Below are 9,876 nucleotides of genomic sequence, written 5' to 3' on the forward strand. Positions count from 1 at the left end.
ATGAGAAATTCCCCAAGCCTATTACGCGTAAGCAGCAAAGGCTTGGGCAGACCCTTATGGAGGACATGAGTTGTAAGAGTAGGAGTGTAAGCATGAGGCTCCAAGACAATGCTTTCCAACATCACCCTTTATTGTTTAATGATGAGACTCTAAGTGACAAAAACCAGCCCTTTACTCAGATGCTCTCAGAAAGTTGTCCTGCATTGACATTTTACACCTTCAGCAGGTCTGCGTGCACAAAGAGGGTGGAGTTTTTAGGAGAATTGGTAGACAAAGAGGTAATATATTCTCTCAAGATGCCATTTGAACTTTGCTACTGCATTAACTGGTGCAGGACCCCCCGCCCCCAAGAGCATGAAGCCAGCCCATAACCAAGGATATCAGAGCTAAGCAAGAATTGCTGGACACATCCACCTTGATCCCAACAGTCAGTTTTTAACATTGTTAAAGCTCCTTTTTTCTAGAGGAAAAAAAAAAGATTTGGGAAACTAAAGCAGTTGCACACCAAGGAATGTAGCATCTCTTAATTTAGAAGAAGCAGGTAACTAAAAAGTTAATATTGAACAGAAAGAACACCACAAATATTTCACTAATTAAAAAAAACTTAACCTGGGATTTTTGGCACACACGCACACACACACACACACACACACACACGGGATAAACTAAAAAAGAAATGAGAATCACATCTTTTCTATTTAATCTCATTTTCTGACACCGTAGTATAATTAGAAATTTCTTGCTTCAAGGAGCTCAGTGTCTTGCCTTTTTAAATACTGTACATTTCCCCGAGTGTTGATTCTGTCCATTTTTATTACTTTGACTTTATTTTTAAATTTAAATTTCTTCTACATTTTCAAGTTATGAGTGAAATCTTTCTTCAGCTGGTCCTTCATTAAAGCACAGAAACAATATCTGTAAACACTAAGCACTGTGTTATTTACTTATTTATTTACTTATTCAATTTATACAGTCACCCATCGCACCTAAGTGACTCTTTTCCATTGGTACTGACAATTGTGCCCATCTGGTAAGGTTCACGTCTTCCTTATTTCAATTAGCCATTTGTCCACTAACAACAACTGCAAAAACAATACTTGTTCAATAGGTACAAGCTTTTTTTACTACAGTTTAGACCAGGGGTAGGCAACCTCAGCTCTTTTATGACTCGTGGACTTCAACTCCCAGAATTCCTGAGTCAGCTGACTCAGGAATTCTGGGAGTTGAAGTTCACGAGTCATAAAAGAACCGAGGTTGCCTACCCCTGATTTGGACCAATCTTTTTCAAACAAGGGCATTCTTATACCAATCTATGTCTTCTTTGGGGTGGAATAAGAATTGCTGTCTATTCAAAAATGCTTATCCATCCCCCATCTTTTCCCTACTAATAACCTGTTAATTGTTCCTTTGGTTTTGATTTCTGTATACTTCCTAAAAGCACCTTGGTCAGATAGCAGCTATACAAATCATATAAACAATAAATAAAATGTTAAGAAGCTCCAAACTCTGCTCTCATTTCCTCACTCTTACAAAGGCACTTCCCAGCCCCTCTCATATTTCCACCCTTGTTCACACAACTACAGTGTGATTTTTGAGAGATGTAAATCCTTCCTTTCTGCGCAAAATCCTAAGATTGCAAACCTTTTTCATTTGGAATAGGTTGAGCATGTCTGCTGTTTACACAGACATTACACATCAAAAATTAGTAATACTATGGGAATTAATGACTCTTCAGTTTTATCATTCTGCATTTATAATTATTCCATTTATACAATCACCTCTATATCCATACAAATTTAGCATAGGCTATCCCACAAAAGGTTCAAGTACATTTAGAAATACTATCTAATTCTGTCTAAGAATTGCATTGTAAAGGACATAAAAGAAAAAAGGAGACTTTTTTCAAATCTGTTCTGAATGAGAATAGTCTCAGAAGGATCAAGTGTACTACAAATGTCCTCCTGTTCTATTGAAAACAGCCTGTTGATTTCAAAATGTATCATTTACTATCTTTTGAAATACAAATATTTCAAAATAATACATATAACACAATATATGAAACATAGTATACTCTCATTTTCTGACCCATATGGAAGGTTACAATTCTTATACTGAAAACTGTTACAAAATTATCTTCTATCAGCTGTTTCTAAAATGCTCACAACTCTAACAGAATCTTTATAATAAAAACAAGTAAACAGGTGATTTGGAGATCCTTTTGAAAAAGAATTATTTTTAGAGGTTATCCTTGCTGTAAATCAGAACCTTTTTCAAACTGTGATTTACACTTTTTTAAAAAATAAGAACACATTAAACTTTATTTTTAGGCCTCCAAAGACCAGCTGTGACACAACACTTGTTACAGGGGGGCAACCTTTCAGAATGTAGGGCAGGGGTCTTCAAATCTGGCCCTTTTATGACTTGTGGACTTCCAAATCCCAGAATTCCTCCACCAGCGTGCCTGGCTGAGAAATTTAGGAGTTGAAGTCCACAAGTCATAAAAGGGCCAAGTTTGAAGACCCCTGATTTAGGGAAAGTTAAAGGAATTCTATGCCTGTGGTGCTTTAAAAAATAGCAAAAAAAAATGTGTGCCATTATTTTTGCTTTAATGTTGCAATATTACTTGTGTGGTTGTTATTAATATTACTTTTTTGCTATTTTTAAATTTCTGTTTCTGCATTAACTATTTCAAGCTGCTCAGAATCTTCAGAAATGGAATGACACATAAACAAACAAGCTTTAGTCTGCAGAGACTTCTGAGAAATTCAGAGTCAGTCTGAGCCCAAGTACTGTAACTCCAAAAATAGGCTGAGAAGGATCAATACCTACATACAGAAGATGATTCAGAAGAATAGACATTTACCCTCTCATTCTTTAGCAGAGGAAAACTTCAGTGGTTATACATTTTTGTCCCTTGTTAAGCGGGGAGGACATACTGGAATAAAATTTCCAAACAAAGAGTTGTAAGAAAAAAATGGAGAATTTACATAATTTGGTACATGCATAGATATTTGAGTGATATTCTACCATAAGTTTAATAAGTGGCCTGTATGTGTAAACACTGAGCTTTGATTTATTTTGGTGAAGCTGCCACGGCATTTGAAGCACCACAAAACTCCAGAAGAAGAAAAAATCTAAGACCAGAGCCATGTAAAGCTGAGAGCTTGATAGGATCTCAGGACATTGCTTTGAATTACCCCATTCTGCCTCTGAATCTGGGATGTTGTTGAATCTACTACTTGCCACCTTCACAAATATCAATCTTTCTAAGGCATTTATTTGAGTATAACACAACACTAGTACAACTGTCAGGGTGACAGGTCACATGTAATTAATTGGGTTGCTTATAAGCTAACAAATTGAGATGTAGTAAAATCCAGTCCAGTTTTCCCACTGGAAAGACAACGCTTCTGGCAGTACTGTAGAAAAAAAAGGAAGGGGTAATTCTCCGTAACCATGCACCTACATTCCCCAATACAGTTCTGAATAGCTAGGGATCATTCCAAAGTTTTGGGTTGGTTTTTTTTTAGGAAATGTGGAGAATACATGAAGTAAGAAAACGTTCTAGCTTTTTTCTTTATGTAATATTAGATTTTATCATATGACAACAAATGCTACAATATGTTTCTGGCAGCTTGATTCTAACTATATTTATTAAGAAGCAAGTTTCAATGAAATCAATAATCCTCACTGTCCAATAAATATTCATAGGATGGCAACCAGACATTTTACATCAATAAAGTTACAGTACTAAGTGTCTTATTATACATCACATCACAAAAATTAATATTAAAATCACACAGTATCGATGATACTATTAATTTAATGAAGATTTTATCGTACCACCATATACTTCTACATAGCAGTTATACTGTTAATCTCCCATATAAAAGCGTTCTTTGTATAATCTATAACACGGGTGTCAAAGTCGTCGTGTCACGTGACGTGTCATGACATATCGCAACTTTTTTCGCATTGCCAGAGCTGGAGTGGGCGCGGCCTCTGCATGATGCTATCAGCTTGATCTATAACAAGAGATCGTGCAAATGAATCAGACATTGCTTTTCCTTAGTTTTTGGGCTCACAGGAGGAGAGCTTCAAAAACATCTACTGAAGACTAAAGACAATACCATCATTAAAACTCTCTTCTGCGTAGACATTAGATCAGTTATAAATTGATTTTATATGCACATTCACAACTCAACCCCATGTAAGTTTTACTCAGAAGGATGTTTAATGTGGTTCATTCCCAGCCTTGGATGTGAAGCTAGAATAGGTTCCACTGAAACTTGTACAAATTATATTTTCACATGAATTTAGGATCAGAATGAAAATAACTCATATTGTCTTGCTCTTAATATTAACTCCCACATATCAGGAAGAACTTAATTTAGTCCAGCCAAGATTTATTTTTTCATTATCATCTGTAATTGTATATTTGAACATTGCAAGATATTAAAAAATAAAATAGAATCTAGATTGCCACAATTTCATATTTCTAAAAATGATAGTTTTAGTGCCAAAATATTCAGACCCCACCCACATAATGAAGTATATGCTAGTTTTTTTTATAAAAATTATGTTTTATCAAAGAAACATATTACTTCTAAAATAGTCCTATTAATGAAAAAAGCACTTAGTCTTAAAATTCTTGTATTTCAGTTTTAATGCATAGATTTCTATGCTTTAGGAGAATAATTGTCTACCAATTCAGAATACCCTCACCCTTCATCCACATATGTCAAGTGCAGGACCAGTCTCAATCATGAAATAAATGCATTATTATTTCTGAGCCATGAAGTTCTTATTGTGAGTGGATTTTTGATAAAATTCTTCTCCTGATACAGGCAGATGTTGAAGGTAACAGGCTAAATAAAAGCACCTATATGGGAATATTAAATCATATTCACCTAAGCTCACAAAAATATAAAGTAACTATGAAAGCGTTCATAACTCATCTTAATTCTCTTGAAATCAGATGGCCCTAGCAGAGCAATATTACAGAAAACTCAATTTAAGAAAAAAATCTTGTCATTAGGCACCTAGGTTTTAGTTAATGAACTTTACTTAACAGTTTTGTACTAGGACAGAGTCTGACAATGCTATTAGGATTATATTTAGCATTGTTACTTGGTTGCCTTGTTTCAAGGAACTGCTCAATTGCAATTACATGAGTTGCTAAATCTGGGTTATATTCTGAGCATTTTCAGTTTTGTGAACCCAAAAAATTCATCTAAATACAACTCTAAATACCTCTCCATGCAGATCACTTGTACATCTGCATGATTACATACCATTCTCATGACTGAGCATCAGAACAAATTAATTCTTGGCTCTGATGCCAATCCTATCGTGCAACTGTGGTGCTGAAGCCAGGTAGGAGGGAAGACCTTTTGCTTCATCCCACTGAGCTATTGCCCTCTGCCATCTCCCTATCCCACCTTATGAGCCTCACACTAGAGCAGAATTGCTTTCATTCCAACTGACCTTTAGGTGGTCTGAGAAATTAGTTAAAATGCAGCAAAAACTGAAGATGGAGTTAAGGTGCTAGTTGAAGCCAATTTTGCATTCCCCTAATTGATCAGCTACATGCATACATACAGGTTCTACATTGAGGCAAGAAAAACTGAATGCACAGGTACAGTATAGGTGGTACCTTGCTCAATAATAATAACTGAAGGATCTTGGAGTCCTAGTGGACAATCACTTCAATATGAGCCAGCAGTGTGCTGCAGCTGCCAAAAAAGCCAACACAGTGCTAGGCTGCATTAACAGAGGGATAGAATCAAGATCACGTGAAGTACTAATACCACTTTACAATGCCTTGGTAAGGCCACACTTGGAATACTGCATCCAGTTTTGGTCACCATGATGTAAAAAAGATGTTGAGACTCTAAAAAGAGTACAGACAAGAGCAACAAACATGATTAGGGGACTGGAGGCTAAAACATATAGGGAACAGTTGCTGGAATTGGGTATGTGTAGTTTAATGAAGAGAAGGGTGAAGGGGTGATATGATAGCAGTGTTCCAATATCTCAGGGGCTGCCACAAAGAAGAAGGGAGTCAAGCTATTCTCCAAAGAGCCCGAAGGCAGGACAAGAAGTAACGGATGGAAACTAAGTAGAGAAGCAACCTAGGAGAAATTTCCTGACAGTTAGAACAATTAATCAGTGGAACAACCTGCCTCCAGAAGCTGTGAATGCTCCAATACTGGAAGATTTTAAGAAGAAAGTGGACGGCCATTTGTCTGAAATAGGGTTTCCTGCCTAAGCAGGGAGTTGGACTAGAAGACCTCCAAGGTGCCTTCCAACTCAGTGGTTGTTGTTGTTGTTGATGATGATGATTCTGAGGGTCAGAGAAATAAACCAGTTGCTTTATTCAGTGCATTTTTTATTTGAAAAAATGTAAGTACATTTTAATATGCACTAGAAGGTAGAAATGGGGAAAACTGATAATACATACAATTGTTATTCTATAATAAAACTAAAATTGCAATATTTAAGCTTAAGTAATGGAACAGGGAGAAAAACTGTTAAGTCCTCGGACCATAAATCATTTCTGAAAAGAATATATCAATCATCATAAATGACCAAGAACTGTGACAAAATAAGACTTCTTGTCAGTTAAAAGTGTTGCTTTAAATATACTTAATTTTAGGAAAGTATAGATTAGATCGTGACTTCAGCTCACTTTTCTGTAGTTCAAGAGTTTTTAATAAAATCCTCCCATGAAATAGCCTCAAAAGATCTAAGCTACAATTTCAGTCTACCATTTTAAGGTGTGACAAAATTGTTGCTACTGTATTTAATAAAACAATATTTTAAATGTAAACATCCAACGCTGAGATACAACTCTGTACTTGTTTAATAAAAGAATATTTATATGAGTGCTTTGCAATTGAATTTAGATTTCTCCCACAAAAGAAATATCCTGCATTCATGCAAATTTGAATCACGCAAATTTGACCATAATAAATTAATGAACTTGCTTTTTTCAACAAACAGCAGATTAAAATTCAGCTCAATTTCAGAAATTGATTCATATATGGTTTGAAAAGTTACAGTTGGAGAAACAGAAGGCCAAAGTTTCCTTGGATTGACAGAGCTGTATCAACAATTATTTCTATATCTTCACCAAGACCTCATCTAAATTAGTTTAGGTTAGACGGACTAATTTAAGAAACTTTTCCTAAAACTGGTCCAGAAACGTGGTCATTATTTCTGTGTGGATAAAATTCTGCCTCAAGGACTGAATGTTGTCTAGGTTATCTCACTCAACTATCCAGAGGCAATAGCGGGTTCATTTTTGAAACTAATCTGAATGATCTTCGGTTCCAACTTTCTCTTGAGGTCTTTTTTTTTTCTTTCCAAAATCACCGGCCAAACAACTAATTCAACAATTCCTCCTTCCACGTGTCTCATGGATGAAATTTTGGACCCAGTGCTTTGGCATAACAGTTATTAGCCGACCCTCCCCGACCAGAGATAGATCATGAGCCGCCCTACAACTCATTCACAAAACTACCGTAGGTGCCTTCAATGAACACGGGACTCTGCGTGACAGCACCTACGAACTCCCGAAACGAAACGATCCGAGTGATCCTGCCCAGAATCCCAGCCTAGGAAGCTGGGTGGGCAGCAGCCCTGTCCACCCCCTCCCCACCCAGGCTCCAATGCCCTAAAACAAACACTCCGAGAGGATTTCGGGAGGGACCCTGCAACAGCCATGTAGCAAAATTCCCTTCCTCCCCTTGCCCAGGACCTTTCATCGGATGCTCGCGGGTGCCAGGGGCATTTCGAAAAAGTTTCCACGAGCCTAAGTGGAATTGAGAATTAACCTTAAGACTTTCGAAAGAGAGGCGGCGGAGGAGTGGGCTATTAGGGCGTGGAGAAGGCGGAGAAGACCCCTCTCTGCAATTTAGCAAGGGACGCGGAGTATCCCTCTACACTCCTTTTAGAATGGGGTGGATTTTAATACTCGGCAGGGGGATTTCGAAGAGTATCGATGGCTCCGACGCCTCAAATTAAACTTTAAAGGCCGGCGGCGGGGGCCCAAGGAGACGCGCTCCCCGAGCCATGCCGGGGCGCACCCACCCGCGGTAGAAGCGGGACGCGGCCGAAATAGTGTCCGGCCTGATATTTTATCCCAATAATATCGCCGGCGAAACCCCCTTCCTCGCCCCGGGCTCTCCGCTGACACCCACCCACCCCCGTCCACCCGCCCGTCCGTCAACGGCCGGCTCAGGGCCTTGGCCGGCACTCCCGGGCTTAAGCGCCACCCCCGAACCCCAAAGCAACGTGGAGTCGGGACGATTTCGACTGAACCCGCATTAATCTTGGCGATTTGGGCCCGCCGAGCGCCGGAGCGGGACCCTGCGGGGGCGGGGAACTCACAGGCCTGCCCTGGCTTGAGCAACCCCGCTCCCTCTAAGCCGGCCCGACCAGGAGCCTCTTCCCCACCATTACGAGCAAGAGGCCGCCTCGCCCCCCCTTTTCCTTCCGCGGCACCCCGCGGCTTCCCAAATCCCACCAGTCCCCCTCGAGGCCTAGAGCGCCCCTCCGAATCCCCGGCCTCGCGTAGCCCGCTCGCCCGCCCGCCCTGCGGACATAGCGCCGCCTGCTGCTCTACGCGAGCCCGGGGATGGAGGCCGGGCCTGGCTTACCTTTCCAGCTGCTTTTTTTTCTCTCCTCTCTCCTCTCCCCCCTTTCCCTCTGTTGGGCTGACAGACCAGAGTTTCCTCCCCAGCAGAGGGACCGGGGAATGGGCTCGGAGCTGCTTCAGTCCTGAGGAGCTGCTGCTGTTGCTGCCCCCCTGGCTCTGAGGAGAAAGATTCCTGCTTTTAGAAGAGACGAAAGCTTTGAACGGGAGCTCTTTATTATTTTAAAACTACAAAGTGCTCAGAGGGTAGGTGATTATTAAGGGGAATCCCTGAATATATTCTCCAGCAAAGAAGGCAGGGCTGTTGGGGCTGCTCAAGAAGAGAGCTGAGCAGCCTCCTACAGCACCACTACAGGCACTGAGAGGACATAACACCAGAGAGCGGCTTCTCTGCCCTCCAAAACAACAACTTTCCTACCATCTTGGAGGTAGTATAGAGAGAAAGAAGAAGGTGAAGGAAGAAGAAGAGGGAAAAGGGAGAAAAGTGCAGCACGTTTTTATAAAGTGTGATGTATCAAAAATACTTTTTCAGAGAAATACAGGGCGGGGGGGGATATGATTTGTGGAGCAATTTTCACTGAAGCTCAAGTGCAACTTGGATGAAATAATTTCATTCTAAAATTTGCAAGAAGTTTTTATTCATGTATTTTAAAATAAAAACAGGACTGTGTGATTTTTCTGGGATGGAAGTCGAATGTGAGTAAAAACTATGAGATAATTTTGAAAATTTGAAATTCTCATGGAATGATTCATTTATAACAAAGCTAAAATTGATATTGGATTATTTTGACACAACTGGATCTTTTTTGCTCAAGGTAAGCTAAAGGAATCAAACTTTTGATGATGAAAATATAGTTTTTTAGGAAACCAAGGATCAAAATATTGAAATACTTGTAAATACAATATACCATACCGGTATATGTTTTTCCTAGGCTACTGTGTTTCTAGTAGCATAAGGGGTAAATCAAACTGATTTTAAAAACTTTTAAGGATTGAGTTGGACATTTAATATATTTAGACTGTTTATTGGAGTGTTAACCCTTGTGCAAATTTCTTTATTTGAACTGTGTTTTGACCGAAGTACAAAGTTGGATGTTTTTCAAAGTTGAGAAAGTTATTAAGTTTCTATTTTAGAGAGAAAAAAACTTGACCCGGTAGGAAGTTGACTCTAATATATGATGAGTTTGTAAAAGATACTGTAAAGGCTAAATTGAACA

General features: G+C 39.2%; 1 protein-coding gene across 1 annotated transcript in view; it reads right to left on the reverse strand.

The window, feature by feature from the left end:
* Positions 1–9,442, reverse strand: part of INO80D (INO80 complex subunit D) — a 54,073-nt gene extending 44,631 nt beyond the window's left edge. Inside the window, exon 1 of the mRNA XM_083348186.1 lies at positions 8,664–9,442. The gene's annotated coding sequence lies outside the window, so the exon portion shown is untranslated. The remainder of the gene's footprint in view (positions 1–8,663) is intronic.
* Positions 9,443–9,876: the final 434 nt, after the last annotated feature.

This window comes from Vipera ursinii, assembly GCF_947247035.1.
Source record: "Vipera ursinii genome assembly, chromosome: 1".
In the NCBI taxonomy this organism is placed as follows: Eukaryota; Metazoa; Chordata; class Lepidosauria; order Squamata; family Viperidae; genus Vipera; species Vipera ursinii.